The 18,543-nt window shown below is 41.9% G+C and overlaps 1 protein-coding gene across 3 annotated transcripts in view; it reads left to right on the top strand.

The window, feature by feature from the left end:
• disc1 (DISC1 scaffold protein) overlaps window positions 1-18,543 on the top strand; it is a 208,166-nt gene that overhangs the window by 156,888 nt on the left and 32,735 nt on the right. For all 3 annotated transcript variants that reach the window (XR_010016778.1, XR_010016777.1, XR_010016779.1), the window contains exon 13: window positions 13,641-13,764. The gene's annotated coding sequence lies outside the window, so the exon portion shown is untranslated. The remainder of the gene's footprint in view (window positions 1-13,640; window positions 13,765-18,543) is intronic.

Here is an 18,543-nt window from a genome sequence, read left to right as displayed (position 1 = left end):
GGATAAACTTGCTTGTTTCCTCTGGAGCCCTGGGGGCTGAGGGGAAATTTGATAGAAGTTTATAAGATTATGAGAAGCATAGATGGAGATGACAGGAAGTATCTGTTTCCCAGGGTAGAAGCACCCAAGTACCAGAAATTGAGAGGGAGTAGGTTGCAGGGGTATGTGAGGGGTAAGTTTTTTATTCGGAGAGTGGTGGATACCTAGAATACACTGCCTGGTATAATGGTAGATACAAATACATTAGAGACTTTTTAAGAGACATTTGGATAGGCACACGGAGGGATATAGACATTCTGTAGGTCGTAGGGATCAGTGTTTGCATATTATTGATTTACTTTTTAGCTAGTTCAGCACAACATTGTGGGCTGAATCCCTGTTCCTGTGCTGTACTGTTCTATGTCCCATGAAAGATGCTCCATATTTGTTGATTGTTTCCAATGTTTTCAGTTTTTATTCTGTGAAACTTGGATGGAAGAATCTGGCACATTGGTTACAATGTATGATTCTATTAGGCTTTGGGCTGATTAATCTGTGGACATTTCTCCTAATTTGGATACCAGTCTCTGGCTAATTATAAATAGTATATGATTTTGTGGCCACACTCAAATAATTACTTGTGCATAGTGTTTTATAGGATTGCTTTTACATTTGTTGTGTTTTATTGTGCTCTTTATATTTATTGTGTTTTTTATGCTACATCGGAACCGGAGTGACAATCATTTTGTTCTCCTTTGCACTCATGTACTGAAGAATGACAATCAACAGTCTTAAATCTTGAATCTTGAACGGTTAATGCCAGATATAGTTTTATATATTTACTTTAACTTGCAAAACATGACATCTTCATCGATGTATACCTGAGCATGTAGATCTGCACATGTAAATACGCTCATATCAGTCTAAGCATAAATTTAAGGAGTAAAAAATGTCTTTTTTATTTTTGTTTTCCATTTATCTTGGTCTGCGTGCTGCAAAACACTGATTAATATCTTGATTTGACTTTGACATGGGGCACTCATAACAAGAAACAGCAGGAACAGGAATCCAACTAGATAGTTTCTGTGCTGTTTCTTCATCAGATGGTGCAACGTGTCAGACCATCTTTATCAGCAGTTTTAGACTTGCTATTTTCCTTCCCACACTCTGTCGATATGGAGGACAAGGTCAAGGACTGCAGTAGTTTATCATGACTGCACGTGTTTTTCTTTAGGAGCTAGGACTGAGCCATGTATTAGTGAAACAAGGGATGCAATTCAGTGGTTTTACAAACTCCTACAAGCATCTTTCTCTTGGTGAGGGACAGCTGTATTGGAAAAAGGAATTGCATTCAACTTGTTCTCACAGACGGCAAGTGAAATATTTGCAATTAAACCTAATTTTTAAATTAAACAACCTGGTGTGAAAGACATTAATCTGAAAATGTATTCTAAATAGAATGGGACAATTGGAGAAAATCAAAAGAGTTAAAGAATCCATTGAATAAAGTGCATTATAATTAAAGCGCCAGGATTGTAATTATCCTATAGGACAGCATCACTTTGCAGCCTATCGTGTGTATACAGCTAGCAATGCTTGTGCTGAACAAGCATAGACAGGTGTAGACTGCAAGCTATTAATATCTTATTGTTATCAAAAAAATTGCAGAGTTTTTTTTCTGTCAAAAATATATTGTCGTACAATAGAACAATACCTTGACACATTGAATAGCATCACAGTGCAGAATTTAAGTAAATCTATCCCCAAGTAAAAATAATTTACCAAGAGAGAGCGATGCAGAGCAAAAAGGGCTTTACTACATGCTCGCAATTTTTGAAGAACCAGGTCAAAAATAATATTTTGTACTCAACACCACATAAAAACTATTGTCAGAAAATACACTCAAGGGCCACCAACTTTAGGATTATGGCAGTATTCCCAGCATTTATCGTTACTCTAAATTCCCCTGCTGAAAATATGATGTGTTTCATTGTTTTTGTTGGAGAACAGTAACTCAAACCTCAGAATCACTTGTGTTCACCACTCACCATGCCCCCCAGTTAGGGTAGTGAGTAGACAGCTTGCAATGTGACATCCAGTCTCAGTTCTGTGAATGCTACACATGGCAGCACACTGAATAAGACCATAAGACATAGTAGCAGAATTGGGCCATTCAGTCTGCTCCACTATTCCATCATGGTTAATTCAACCCCATTCTCCTGCCTTCTCCCTGTAACTCTTAAATCTCTGCTTTAAGTATACCCAATGACTTGGCCTCCGCAGCCATCTGTGGCAATGAATTCCATAGATTCACCACCATCTAATTGAAGAAATTCCTCTTCATCTCTGTTCTAAAGGGACGTCCTTGTATTCTGAGGCTATGCCCTCTGGTTCTGGATGCCCCCACAATGGAAAGCATCCTCCCCATGTCCACTCTGTCTATGGCTTTCAATGTCTGATAGCTTTCACTGAGATTCCCTTTCATCCTTCTAAGCTCCAGCGAGTACAGGCCCAGAACCATCTAACACACCTCATATGTTATCCCTTTCATGCCTATGATCATTCTCGTGAGCCGTCTCTGGACTCTCTCCAATTCCAGCACATCCTTTCTTAGATAAGGGACACAAAACTACCCACAATGCTCCAAGTGCTGTCCGATCAATGCCCTTATAAAACATTGCTTACAAGGAAGAGTTTATAAAGTTTATAAAGAATGATTACTGGTGGCAGAATTCTAAACCACTGATCCTGAGTCATGAGTTCCAGTCCCACTATAACACCTGAGGTATTTAAATCGAAGATATTTAATGAATCCAGAATTAATTAAAAAAAAATTAGTCTCACAAACAGTAACCATGAAACTACTGTACTGTCTTTAAAATAAATACCATCATTCACTGATGTCTTTCAGACAGGGATCTTTATCAGTTCTGGAGCCTCAATTCTCAATTCAGGAATGATTAAGTATGTACTATAAGTGCAACAGCTGACATGCAGTATGTTTTCAATGATTTTTGTTTTAAAAAGTGATTTTTAAAATTAAAAAGTGATTCATAAAATCCCAGGGGTAGTGGTGGAAATGGTATGATGTTTAAGAGTGAATGGAGGGTAATGGATAGATAAAATAGACAGACGGAATCTTTTTCCCAGGATGGAGATGTGCAATACTAGAGGTCATGAATTTAAGGTGAGAGGGGGTAACTTCAAAAGAGATGTGAAGGGGAAAATCAGGTTGGGAATGGATCTCGAGAGTGAATTTGTTGAATGCCTACAAGGTGGCTTTTTAGAAAAGTTTGTCGTTGAGCCTACTAGGGCATCAGCTATACTGTTATATAATGAACTGGAGGCAATGAGGCAGCTTAAGATAGAGGAACCCTTAGGAGGCCATGATCACAATACGTTCAACTTGAAATTTAACAGGGAGAAAGTAAAGTCTGCTGTAGCAGTATTTCAGTGGAGCAAAGGAAATTACAGTGGTATGAGAGAGGACTTGGCCAAAGTAAATTAGAGGGAGATGCTGGCAGGGATGACATCAGAGCAGCAATAGCTTGAGTATCTGGGGGAAAAATGAGGAATGTGCATTCTAAAAACAAAGAAATACAAGGGAAGTCAAAGCTAATGTAAAAGCAATAGAGAGGGGTATACAACAAAGCAAAAATAGAGGACTGGGAAGCTTTTAAAAACTTATGGAAAGCAACTATAAGAGTCATTAGGAGAGAAAAGATTAAATGTGAAAGCAAGGTAGCAAGCAATATCAAGGTGGATAGAAAAATACTTTTTCAAGTATATAAAAAAAAGAGAGATGGGAGTGAATATAGGATTGCTAGAAAATGAGGCTGGGACAAGAATAATGTGGGGCAAGGAGATGGCAGATGAACTAAATGAGTATTTTGCATCAGTCTTCATGGTGGAACCACAAGCAGTGTGCCAGGTATTGAAGTGTGTGAGGGAAGAGAAGTAAGTGCAGTTAATGTTACAACGGAGAAGATGCAGAGAAGTTGAAAGATCTAAAGGTGCACAAGTCACCCGGACCAGATGAGCTGCACCCTTGGGTTCTGAAGGAGGCAGCAGTAGAGATTGTGGAGGCATTACTAATGATCTTTCAAGAATCATTGGAGTCTGGCAGGGTGCCAGAGGACTGGAAAATTGCAAATGTCACTCCACTCCTTCAGAAAGGAGGGAGGCAGCAGAATGGAAGTTGTAGACCAGTTAGCCTGCCCTTGGGATGGGAAGATGTTGGAGATGATTATTAAGGATGAGATTATGGAGTACTTGGTGACACAGGACAAGATAGGACAAAGTCAGCATGGGAAAATCTTTCCTGATGTACCTGTTGGAATTCTTTGAGGAGATTACAGGTAGAATATATACGTGAGTGGATGTTGAATATTTGGACTTTGAGAAGGCCTATGACAAGTGCCACACCTGAGGCTGCTTATCAAGTTAAGAGCCCATGGTATTACAGGAATGTTACGGGCATGGTTAGAGCATTGGCTGATTGATGGAAGGAAGCGAGGGGGAATAAAAGGATCTTTTTCTGTTTGGCTGCCAGTGACTATTGGTGTTCCTCAGGGGTCGGTGTTGAGACCGCTTCTTTTTACACTGTATATCAATGATTTAGATGATGGAATAGATGGCTGTGTTGCCAAGTTTGCAGATGACAGGAAGATTGGTGGAGGAACAGGTGGTGCTGAGGAAATAGGCAGACTGCAGAAGGACTTAAGACAGATTAGGAGAATGGGCAAGAAGGTGACAAATGAAATACAATATTGGAAAATGCATGACCATGCACTTTGGTAGAAGAAATAAATGTGCAGACTATTTCCTAAATGGGGAAGAAAATCAAAAATCTGAGATGCAAGTGGCCTTGGGAGTCCTTGTGCAGAAGGTTGACTCAGTGGTGAAGAAGGCAATGCAATGTTAGCATTCATTTCAAAAGACAAACAAGAGAAAATCTGCAGATGCTGGAAATCCGAGCAACACACACACAAAATGCTGGAGGAACTCAGCAGGCCAGGCAGCATCTATGGAAAAGAGTACAGTTGGTGTTTTGGGCCAAGACCCTTCATCAGATTTTCTCTTGTTTGTTAAATTTAAAGTACATGTATTCAATTTCTTATAGGCATTCACAGTAGAACAAAGAAAGACAATAGAGTTAATAAAAATACACACAAAGAAAATCTTACAAATAACCAATGTGCAAAAGAAGGCAAACTGAATCTGTAAAAAAGAACAAATAATAAACAAGCAACTATATAGTACTGAGAACTAGTGGAATCAGTTTAGATCATAAGACCATAAGACATAGGAGCAGAATTAGGCCATTTGGCCCATCAGGTCAGCTCCGCCATTTCATCATGACTGATACATTTCACCTCTCAGACCCAGTCTCCTGCCTTCTCCCCGTATCCCTTCATGCCCTGACCAAACAAGAATCTATCAATCTCTGCCTTAAATATGCATAAGGACTTGGCCTCCACAGCTGCCTCAGCAAAGAATTCCACTGATTCACCAGTCCCTAGCAAAAGAAGTTCCACCTCATCTCCTTTCTAAAAGGATACCCCCTTTATACTGAGGCTGTGTCCTCTGGTCTCAGACCCTCTCACCACAGGAAACATTCTTTCCACATCCACTCTGTCAAGGCCTTTCACCATTTGATAGGTTTCAATGAGGCCACCCCTCATTCTTCTTAATTCCAGTGAATACAGGCCCAGAGCCATCAAACACTCTTTATATAACAACCCCTTCAATCCTGGAATCAGTTTTTGTGTATGTCCTTTGAACCCTATCTAGTTTCAGCACTAAGATAAGACCATAAGACAAAGGAGCAGAAGTCAGCCATTTGGCCCATCGAGTCTGCTCCGCCATTTTATCATGAGCTGATCCATTCTCCCATTTAGTCCCACTCCCCCGCCTTTTCACCATAACCTTTGATGCCCTGGCTATTCAGATACCTATCAATCTCTGCCTTAAATACACCCAATGACTTGGCCTGTACTGCTGCCTGTGGCAACAAATTCCATAGATTCACCACCCTCTGACTAAAAAAATTTCTTTGCATTTCTGTTCCGAATGGGTGCCCTTCAATCCTTAAGTTATGCCCTCTCGTACTAGACTCCCTCATCATGGGAAACAACTTTGCCACATCCACTCTGTCCATGCCTTTCAACATTTGAAATGTTCCTATGAGGTCCCCCCTCATTCTTCTAAACTCCAAGGAATACACTCCAAGAGCGGACAAACGTTCCTCATATGTTAACCCTCTCATTCCTGGAATTATTCTAGTGAATCTTCTCTGTACCCTCTCCAATGTCAGCACATCCTTTCTTAAATATGGAGCCCAGAACTGCCCACAGTACTCCAAGTGAGGTCTCACCAGCGCCTTATAGAGCCTCAACATCACATCCCTGCTCCTATACTCTATTCCTCTAGAAATGAATGCCAACATTGCATTCGCCGCCTTCACCCCCGACTCAACCTGGAGGTTAACTTTAAGGGAATCCTGTACGAGGACTCTCAAGTCTCGTTGCATCTCAGAACTTAGAATTCTCTCCCCATTTAAATAATAGTCTGCCCGTTTATTTCTTCTGCCAAAGTGTATAACCATACACTTTCCAACATTGTATTTCATTTGCCACTTCTTTGCCCATTCTTCCAATCTATCCAAGTCTAATCTAAAACTACCTGCCTCTGCACCTATCTTCATATCTTCAGCAAACTTTGCAACAAAGCCATCAATTCCATCATCCAAATCATTGAGGAATAATGTAAAAAGAATCGGTCCAAATATAGACGCCTCTGGACCACAACCAGTCACTGGCAGCCAGCCAGAAGAGTGCTTTATTCCCACTGTTTGCCTCCTGCCAATCAGCCATTGCTTTATCCATGCTAGAATATTTCCTGTAATACCATGGGCTCATAACTTGTTAAACAGCCTCATGTGTGTTTCCTTGTCAAAGGTCTTCTGAAAATCCAAGTACACAATATCAACTGATTCTCCTTTGTCTATCCTGCTTATTATTTCTTCAAAGAATTCAAACAGATTTGTCATGCAAGACTTTCCCTTGAGGAAACCATGCTGACTACAGCCTATTTTATCATGTGCCTCCAAATACCCTGAGACCTCAAGCTTAATAATTGACTCCAACATCTTCCCAACAACTGAGGTCAGGATAACTGGCCTATAGTTGCCTTTCTTCTGCCTCCCTCCCTTCTTGAAGAATGGAATGACATTTATAATTTTCTAGTTTTTCAGAACCATTCCAGAATCTAGTGATTCTTGAAAGATCTCTACTAATGCCTCCACAATCTCTTCTGCCACCTCTTTCAGAAACCTGCGGCGTACACCATCTGCAACACACATCAAAGTTGCTGGTAAACGCAGCAGGCCAGGCAGCATCTCTAGGAAGAGTTACAGTCGACGTTACGGGCTGAGACCCTTTGTCAGGACTAACTGAAGGAAGAGCTAGTAAAAGATTTGAAAGTGGGAGGGGGAGGGGGAGATCCAAAATGATAGGGGAAGACAGGAGGGGGAGGGATGGAGCCAAGAGCTGGACAGGTGATAGGCAAAAGGGATACGAGAGGATCATGGGACAAGAGGCCCAGGGAGAAGGAAAAGGTGGAGGGGGGGATAAAACCCAGAGGATGGGCAAGGGGTATAGTCAGAGGGACAGAGGGAGAAAAAGGAGAGTGAGAGAAAGAATGTGTGTATATAAATAAATAACAGATGGGGTACGAGGGGGAGGTGGGGCATTAGCGGAAGTTTGAGAAGTCAATGTTTATGCTGTCTGGTCCAGATTGCTTGTCGCCTATGTTGCTTGATTTAACTTTATAAGAGGTAATAGTGTTCAAGCCCTGTCAAGCATCCTTCATTGATTCAGGTTTAGTCCAGAATTGCAACTTCACCCGTGAGATGGCTTTCTGGAGATTGTAGCTGTACCTCTTGTAACTCTCTTGGTCACCAGACTTGAATGCTTCTGATCTGGTCCTCAGCAGATTATGGATGTTGTGGTTCATCCAAGGCTTCTGAATGGGAAAGCCTCTGAATGATTTGTGGGGATGCACTCATTTACAGCTGTTTCAATAAAGTTTGTGACAACCATGGTGTATTCATTTAGATCCACAGATGAATCCTTGAACGTGGCCCAATGAACTGACTTGAAGCAATCCCCTAGCCACACCTCTGCCTCCTGTGACCACCTCTTTCTTCTCCTATTCTGGAGCAGGGAGAAGGCAGGAGAATGAGATTGAGAGAGATAATAAATCAGCCATGACTCGATGGGCTGAATGGCATAATTCTGCTCCTATGTCTTGTGCTTTTAAGCAGCTCAAATGCTGCAAGCTTTCCTTCGTTCCAACTTCACTTCAATACACAGCTCTAAAGGATGCTGTAAAACCAATGTCAAAATCTGGCCTTCCACAAATGTAAGTAATGAGGGAAATAGAGCTGATGGCTATGGGAGAGAAGATAATGTGTGACACTACATATCTGGAAGAGAAATGAGAAACAACATGATAAACAAAGACCCTCTTGTATTTCACAATCAATATACAAATTCCATATTCTGGATTAAGCGTGGTGTAAAATTTAGCCAGCAGGCAGTAATATTCTTGAGAAGCAAGTTAGAGCAGACTGAAATTGAATACATACAGAAAGCTAGTAATTGCCTGCAAGCAGATTTCACTGCAATGTAATGATAGCAGTGTCACCACCATCACCCAAAAATTCAAATTTTGGGACAGAGAAAAGCTGTGATGTGTCAGTTCATGTATCTGTAAGGAAAGTATCGTGTCCGCTCTCAGTGCAATGAACCTTGCACTTGATTCAGTGCCAATAAAAAATAGTCAAATGTCTGGTTCTTGTGCTATTTGTCCATTGCAAGCTCACAGGGCATGGGATTGTTCCAACATTTTCCATGCAATGAACATTTTGTAGCTGCAAAAAACCAGTGTCATATTATAAGTTCAGATCCCTGGAGTGAGGCTTATACCCAAGACCTCCTGTCTCAATTAAGAGCATGATCCACTGTGTTAGAAATGCCTTCAAGCAGCCAGAGTCTGTCTCTCTGTCTGTCTGTCTGTTTCGCTGTCTCTGACTCTCCCTCTATCTTTCTGTCTCTCTCTCACCTCCCCTGCCCTCCCTTCTTTTTCTCACTAGTCATCTAATGAAAGCCCTTTAAGAAGTGTGATTGGGTCAGAGAGATCTGGGGAGAATTCAGGAAGAGAACTTAAGGATAAGAGGAGCAAAGGGACTTTGGAGTCCTTGTGCAGGACTCACTAAAGTTAACTTGCAAGTTGAGTCAGTAGTGAGGAAGGCAAATGCAATGTTAGCATTCATTTTGAGAGGACGAGAACATAAAAGCAAGGATATGATGCTGAGGCTTTATAAGGCATTGATCAGACCATAGTTGGAGTATTGTGAGCAGATTTGGGCATCTTATCTAAGAAAAGATAAGATGGCATTTGAGAGGGTCCAGAGAAGGTTTGTGAGAATGATTTCAGGAATGAAAGAGTTAACATGTGAGGAGTGTTTGATGGCTCTGGTCCTGTACTCGGTAGTGTTTAGAAGAATGAGGGGGGATCTCAATGAAACCAAACAAATATTGAAAGGCCTAGATAGAGAGGATGTAGAGAGGATGGTTCCTAGACTGGTGAGTCTAGGACCAGAGGGCACAGCCTCAGAATAGAGGAGCAGTTGTTTAGAACAGAGTTGAGGAGGAATTTCTTTAGCCAGCGGGTGGTGAATTTGTGGAATTCACAGCCATGGATGGCTGTAAAGGCCAAGTCATTGAATAGATTTAAAGTGGAGGTTGACAGGTTCTTGATTAGTCAGGGCATCAAAGGTTACGGAAAGAAGGCAGGAGAATGGTCTTGAGATCCCGCCATGGTGGAATAGCAGAGCAGCAATAATGGGCCGAATGGCCTAATTCTGCTCCTCTGTCTTATGGTCTTGTAAAGTATTAAAAGAAAGGTTTTAAAAAATCGCTTGCATTATCAGGAATTCCCCTGAAAATGTCTTGCAGCTAAATACTTCAAACAGAAGCATTTTTGTGTAGTTGTTTGCGAAATATTGAAAAGGATACTACGGCAAACAGCCCTGCTCTACTTTAACTGTCTCAGTGGGATCTTTAACATATACCTGATGAAAGGCCAGTTGGGCCCCTGAGAGATGTGCCAGCACTCCCTCACGACAGTATGAGTGTTAGTCTGGATTAGGTACTTGAGTCTGGAGTGAGACTCGTCTGAGTGAAGGTAGGATTTCAGAGCCCTATATAATTATTTCCAGATATTGTGCCAACAAAATGACCTTGATCATCACTGGGAAGATGATGCCACTGGTAGAAATACTTGAAATAAAATTTGCCCTTTAAAAAGAAATGTTTCAAAAAAGATAATGTTTTTTCCAATTTGCTGAAGGAGCCCTCACTTTAATGACTTGGAGGGCCAACAGAAGAATTTCAGAGCACAAGCTGTACTTACTTTATTTTGACTAATGTAAGGCAAACCAGTTGATGGAGAGTGTCTGACCTGTGATCAAATGCTTGGAAAAAACGGTTTTAATAGCATTGATCTGACTAATGAATGGTGGATGAGGGAACAAGGACTAATGGTGTCTTTACAAGCTCCCATGAGCTTAATACCCTTCTGTTAATGATAATATAGAGACTTTGACTGTGACCTAACTTGTGGGTAGCTGCAGATGAGAATGCTGATTTCAACGGACAATCACTCAAACAACAGTTTACAATTTGCAACAGATCTGTTCCTGTAATCTGTTCATTGGATGCTCTGAGTACATTAAATTGAGCAATGGACAGTTGATCAAAAGATGGAAAGAAATATAGTTAATCCTTCTATGATTCACAATATCACAATGTGAATAACAGCAGAGGTAAAATGAAGGTGATCTGATTATGTGCCTTTTTTTAAAATCATAGAGCAGGGGTCCCCAACCTTTTTTGCACCGCGGACCGATTTAATATTGACAATATTCTTGCAGACCAGCTGACCCAGGGGGTGGGGGGGGGTGTTCAAGTAGGGTTAAACTCACTTCAACATGTCTTTTACAGTTAGGGTTGCCAACTTTCTCACTCCCAAATAAGGGACAAAAGTAGCAGTCAAATACGGGACAGTGTTTACCCCGAGAAAGAATACCATGACTATGAAGCCTTGCGTGAGCACCTGTGTGCGCATGTGTGATGTGCTGATTTTTTTCCCCACAAATCGGTTTTGACTTGATCTTCCCGACTACACTCTACATACATTATTTCTACTTTATATAGGCCGTATATTTATCATATCATTCCTGCTTTTACTATATGTTGGTGTTATTTTAGGTTTTATGTGTTATTTGAAGTGATTTGGTAGGTTATTTCTTGGGTCTGGGAATGCTCAAAAATTTTTCCCATATAAATTAATGGTAATTGCTTCTTCGCTTTATGCCATTTCGGCACAAAATGTTTCATAGGAAATATGGGACAAGGGCGGTCCCTTATGGGACAGACCAATTTAGCCCAATATATGGGATGTCCTGGCAAATACGGGACAGTTCGCAACCCTATGTTCAAGTTCAACAGTGCGTGACGGAATGAGGAAAGGTGCAGCTGACTCATATCAGTTCCTCGCAGCCTGGTAACACATGCTTTGCGGCCCGGTGGTTGGGGACCGCTGTCGTAGAGTAATAGAGTACCACAGCACAGAAGCAGGCCTTTTGTCCCATCTAGTCCATGCTGAACTACTCCTCAACCTAGTCCCTTTACCTGCACCCAGACCATCATCCTCCAAATCCCTCTCATCCATGTACTTATCCAAGCTTCTGTTAAGTGTTGCAATTGAACTCACATTTACATTTCTGCTGGCAGTTCTCTTCACAGTTGGACTCCTCTCTGAGTGAAGGAAGTCCCCCTCAGATTCACCTTAAACATTTCACCTTTCACCCTAACCTATGACCTCCAGTTCTAGTTTCATTCAACCTGAAGGGAAAAAAAGCATTAATATACCCTATCTGTACTCATAATAATTTTATATACCTCAAAAAGATCTCCCCTCATTCTCCTACACTCGATGGAACAAAGCCCTAACCTGTTCAACCTTTCCCTGTATCTCAGGTCCTCAAGTCCTGGCAACACCCTGGTAAATTTTCTCTGCACTCTTTAAAGGTTATTGATATCTTTTGAATTGATATTTTGTTGAAATTACAGCTGCACACAATATGCCAAATTCAGCTTTGCCAATGTCTTATACAACTTCAAAGTAACATCCCAACTCCCATACGCAATGTTCTGATTTATGAAGCCAATGTGCCAAAAGTCTCTTTATGATCTTTCAAGGAATTATAGAGCTATACTGTTTTCCCAGATCCCTTTGTTCTACAGCACACCCTAGTACCCTACCATTCACTCTACAGGTCCTACCCTGGTTTATAACTTGGGTCTTCCAGTCACGCCAACGTCCTTGTAAATTTTCTCTGCACTCTTTCAAGTTTATTGGTACCTTACTGTTACCTCCTCTTCTAATTTTACTGGAGCCTTCTGCTGAATGGTAAGATATTAGTCTGCTCTGGCAATCCATAGAAATCATGTTTGTCGCAGCCAGGGGCGGTTTTCACCATCTTCAAGAGGAAAGAACGCTGCCTGAATATTCTGCTGACTGAGATCTGGTGCAGAAGGAGCAGATATCGAATTGTCAAGCGCAGGGCTTTCTTCACTACTCCTGAATACAAACACAACGATCTGCCTTTTCCAGCGCAGTAACTGAAAGTACAAAGACCCTATGATTTATTTACCGTCTAGAAGCCCTGAGGTTTCATATCATGGAAATAGCAAGCTGATGAGGCAGAACCACAGATTTCGGTAACTGCCTCAACGTGACAAGTTTTATTAATGTAATAGTGTTACTCATGGGTTTGATAACAGTAATAGCTCCAGTAACAGGAAGGCTGCAATTTAAAGATCAACTATTGCCTCTACTTCTCCTCCTTTGCTTCATGAAATAGATTGAATTAAATATCACCCAATCATCTCCTATGCCCATCCAAGTGTCTTTGGTGACCAGAGGAATTGAATCCCACGTGAAGTTGAAAGAAACTGAAGGACCAAAGGGCTTCACAGAAAACAATCATTCAAAACCCCATGCAGTCAGGTCATTTAGTAAGAGTTTGGGCTGCAGAGGGCACTCATGTAACACTTCATCTGATGCTTGTAACCTCGCAGGAGAACAGGGCAAGATGCTTCATTGAAGAAAGGAGTCGACAGAGGTCAGAAGCTGAAGCAGCGGTGGGTGGTGGCATGGTAGTGCTACGGTTAGGTTAACGCTTTACAGTGCCAGGCATCGGAGTTCAATTCCTGCCTCTGTCTGTAAGGAGTTTGTGCGTTCTCCCCGTGACTGTGTGGGTTTCCTCCCACAGTCCAGAGAGGTACGGGTTAGGGGTATTAAGTTGTGGGCATGCCACGTTGGTGGTGAAAGCATGGCTGCAACTGCGGTTTGCCCTCTTGGGCATGACAGGGGCAATGTTTTCTTGTACATGTGACAAATAAAGCTAATCTTTAAAATTTCTGCTTGTTCTTTTTTCAGGGGTTTCTCCAGAGCAATCAGCTTGTTCTCTTTCTTGCACTGTGAAGTTTAAATCTGTGCCTAACATTATGATCATTTTCAAACCACAGGCCATTTCAAAAAAGGCTTTCGATAAAATCGATGCCCCAGCAACTCATTATGCAAACCGAGACATGTGAGTAGATGAGGAACACGATGAAGTCTACTGTGAGCGATACAGTGCATAACGTACAGGTAAGTAGTACTTGTACTTGTCCCTATAACACTGTGGGCAATTATATTGCCCCTTTAAAACATACTTATAGAAAATAGGTGCAGGAGTAGGCCATTCGGCCCTTCGAGCCTGCACCGCCATTTATTATGATCATGGCTGATCATCCAACTCAGAACCCAGCCTTCCCTCCATACCCCCTGACCCCTGTAGCCACAAGGGCCATATCTAACTTCCTTTTAAACATAGCTAATGAACTGGCCTCAACAGTTTGCTGTGGCAGAGAATTCCACAGATTCACCACTCTCTGTGTGAAGAAGTTTTTCCTAACCTCGGTCCTAAAAGGCTTCCCCTCTATCCTCAAACTGTGACCCCTCGTTCTAGACCTCCCCAACATCGGGAACAATCTTCCCGCATCTAGCCTGTCCAATCCCTTTAGGATCTTATACGTTTCAATCAGATCCCCCCTCAATCTTCTAAATTCCAACGAGTACAAGCCCAGTTCATCCAGTCTTTCTTCATATGAAAGACCTGCCATCCCAGGAATCAATCTGGTGAACCTTCTTTGTACTCCCTCTATGGCAAGGATGTCTTTCCTCAGATTAGGGGACCAAAACTGCACACAATACTCCAGGTGTGGTCTCACTAAGGCCTTGTACAACTGCAGTATGTTTTCTTATAACTTTAACTTTGGTGATCTATTTTCAATCCTCAATTTTATTAATTGCAACATTTCCTTAAGCATTATTCACAACATCTCACAGATAATGAATCTCCAGTATGTAATCACGGATATAGTCACCCCTGAATGAATTGAAGTTGTCTGTGGTATTGGTGATGCAACTCTGATTGTAGAAATTACTACATGTTTCTGCTGCTGTGGCCCATCCACTTCAAGGTTTGATATGTTGTGCATTCAGAGATGCTTTCTGCACACCACTGTTGTAACATGTGGTTATTTGAGCTACTGTTGCCTTCCTGTCAGCTTGAACCATGCTGGCCATTCTCCTCTGACCTCTGTCACTAACAAGGCTTTTGCTGTAGGTGTTGTTGCTATTATTCTGTTTTATCAGTTGTCGCATGGATTGGGTTGAATTCCATCCCATCTTGGTCTTCATGGTATAAGTTCGGTGTATCAATTTGCTTCAAGTTCAAGTTTATTGTCATTCAATCATACAGCTCCGGGGCTGAGGTACCTATGATCACACACAGAACATATAGTTACATCTTGCGCTTTAGCAGGATGAACTGGTGGTGGGAGTGGGAGAGGACCATGGAAACTGAACATAGGACAGAATAGGCCCTTTGACCCATGATGTTGTGCTGACTTTTTAACCTACTGTAAGGTCAATCTAACCCTTTTCTCCCTCCATTTTTCTATCATCCATAAAGTTACATGATATTAGAAAATTCACTCTTCAATTGAGTTGGAAAATGTGATGTCTTGTGGAGGATATACACTCAATGGACACTTTATTAGGTACAGGAGTAGAACCCAAAGAGGTCTTCTGCTGCTGTAGCCCATCCGCTCTAAGGTTCAACGTGTGTTCAGAGATGCTTTACTGCACACTACTGTTGTAATGTGTGATTATTTGAGTTACTGTCGCCTTCCTGTCAGCTTGAACCGGTCTCGCCATTCTCCTGTGACCTCTCTGATTAACAAGGCGTTTTCACCCACAGAGCTGCCACTCACTGGATGTTTTTTTCTTGTTTTTTGCACCATTCTCTGTAAACTCTAGAGACTGTTGTGCATGAAAATCCCAGGAGATCTGCAGTTTCTGAGATGCTCAAACCACCCTATCTGGCACCGACAATTATTCCACGGCCAGAGTCACTTAGATCACATTCCTCCTCCAGTTTGACGTTTGGTCTGAACAACAACTGAACCTCTTGACCATGTCTGCATGTTTTTATGCAGTGACGTTGCTGTCACATGATTGCCTGATACGATATTAGCATTAATGAGCAAGTGTACAGTATCATTAGTGAAGTGGACACTGAGTGTATTTTGCTCAGTAAAGATGGCTTGAACTTCCTGACATTCAGCAGCTTGGTTGGCAAGTACATGTCAGTCATATTAATGTTGACTTTTTTTTGTCTTGTATCATTCTTTCAAAGTGAGCTCACCAGATTGCTGCTACAGTTGTTTCCAGAGCCTTATTTAAAATGTAAGACACAAACGTGTGGGTTATATTGTGTATGCTTTCAGACATGCACAGTCGAGACAGTAAGCCCTTGTTTGCCATACAGTGTTTAGTACACTCATGAATGATGTGCTATTAGAAGTACAGGCAAGCTATTTGTACTTGCCACAATATAGGTCTCTATTCTTCTCACAGGGAAATAACAAAGTTCAGTGATTATATCTTGCTGTTTTTATTGTGACTTGCTTACTAACTCAATTATTCACTCAGATATCACCCCCAAAACAAGCAGCTTGCTCTCAAGCGCGCACACACTCCTCTCCCTCTCTGCTGCTCTCTCAGCCCCTGCCTTCCACTCCTCACACACAGTGTTTAATTTCCTTTGACTCTTCCTCAGATTTACATACCACCCCCCACACCCCAACCCACATTGATTTCCTCTCTCATAGATGTCCAAAGGATATAAAACCATCCCACGCAGACACTCTCAAATTCCATAGGGAGTCTGTGAGCTTCCCATCATAAACTCTCTGAGAAATGGTATAACTGTCTCTTGGTTTTGCCTCAGGATGTTCAGGACCGGTTAAATATTAAAAATTACATTGTCTCATCCAGGTTCTGTTAAATATTTCTGTCATGTTGTTACAGACAATGGGCAACAGCCAGGAACATGAAATGTAGAATGGTACAGAACTAGGATTGGGTCCCTTTAATGATGGTAATTTGAACAAATCTCATCTGTCTGTATGTGATCTATTACCCGCTATTCCCTGCCTGTTCATGTCCCTGTCTAAATGCCTCATAATCATTGCCATCAAATCCGGTTCCACCAGCCAACCTGGCAGCACCTTCTAGGCACCATGGGTGTGTAAACTGAAAACCTCGTGTCATAACACTCCTTTAAACTTTCCCCCCTCACCTTAAACCTGTGCACTCTAGCCTTTGACATTTCCACCCTAGGGGAAAGGACTAACAACCTACCCTGTCTCCACTCAGTGGCCACTTTATTAGATACAGGAGTGGAGCTCAGTGAGGTCTTCTGCTGCTGTAGCCCCTCCACTTCAAGGCTCGATTTGTTGTGCATTCGGAGATTTTCTTCTGCACACCACTGTTATAATGTGTGGTTATTTGGGTTACTGTTGCCTTCCTGTCAGCTTGAACCAGTCTGGCCATTTTCCTTTTACCTCTCTCATTAACAAGGCATTTTCACCCACAGAACTCTGCTAACTGAATTTTTTTGTTTTTCGCACCATTCTCTGTAGACCTTAGTGTGAAAATTCTGAGAGATCAGCCGTATCTGAGGTACCCAGACCACCCGTCTGGCAGCAACGATCATTCCACAGCTGAAAACACTTGGATCAAATTTCTTCCGCATTCTGATGTTTGGTCTGAACGACAATGTAACTTCTTGACTACGCCTACATGTTTTTTTGCATTGAGTTGCTGTCACATGGTTGATTAGATATTTTCCTTATCATTAATTTAGCAACTAACTGTCCAATGTATCACCAGCACTGGCTTACCCATCATCAAGGGCATGTGTGCTGTTCAGAAAAATGTCCAGTAACATCATGATGGATCCCCCTCCATACACTGCTCATGGACTGTTTGTTCCACTCCCATCAGGCACGAGGCTATAGAGCATCCTCACCAGGGCCACCAGACTCAAAGCAGTTTCTTCCCTCATAGTAAGGCTGATCAACACCTCCACCCACTAACCAAATCTTCCATACCCCTAACCACCACTACTTTATTATTTCCTGTCAGTCACCTTATGTGCAGATACTCCTTTGCCTAACATTACTTTATGGATACACAATCAATTCCTCATTTATATTATTATAAGACCATAAGAGAAAGAAGCAGAATTAGGCCATTTGGCCCATCAAGTCTGATCTGCCATTTCATTGTGGCTGATCCATTTTCCCTCTCAGCCTCAATCTTCTGCCTTCTCCCCGTATCCCTTCATGCCCTGACTAATCAAGAACCTATCAGCCTCTGACTTAAGTATACTCGATCACTTGGCCTCCATAGGGACCTGTGGCAATGAATTCCACAGATTCACCACTCTTCCTCCTCATCTCTGTTCTAAATGGATGTCCCTCTATTCTGAGGCTGTGTCCTCTGGTCCTAGACACCCCCCCCCCATAGGAAACATCCTCTCCACATCCACTCTATCGAGGCCTTTCAACATTTGATAGGGTTCAATGAGATCCACCTTCATTCTTCTGAATTTCAGTAAGTACAGGCCCGAAGCCTTCAAATGCTCCTCGTATGATAAACTTTTCAATCCCAGAATCATATTTGTGAACCTCCTTTGAACCCTCTTCAATGTCAGCACATCCTTTCTTAGATAAGGGGTACAAACTTGCTCCCAATTCTCCAAGTGAGGCCTCACCAGTGCCTTCTAAAGACTCAGCATTACATCCTTGCTTTTGTACTGTATTCTAAACCTCTTGAAATGAATGCTAACATTGCGTTTACTGACTCAACCTGCAAATTAACCTTTAGGGAATCCTGCACAGGACCCTTTGCACCTCAGAGTTTTGAATTTTTTGAATAGTCTTTACTTTATTTCTTCTACCAAAGTGCATGACCATACACTTTCCAACACTGTATTCCATCTTTCACTTCTTCGCCCTTCTCCTAATCTGTCTA

This window comes from Mobula hypostoma, chromosome 2 (assembly GCF_963921235.1).
Source record: "Mobula hypostoma chromosome 2, sMobHyp1.1, whole genome shotgun sequence".
Classification (NCBI taxonomy): domain Eukaryota; kingdom Metazoa; phylum Chordata; class Chondrichthyes; order Myliobatiformes; family Myliobatidae; genus Mobula; species Mobula hypostoma.
This window is presented reverse-complemented; position numbering and strand designations above follow the sequence as displayed.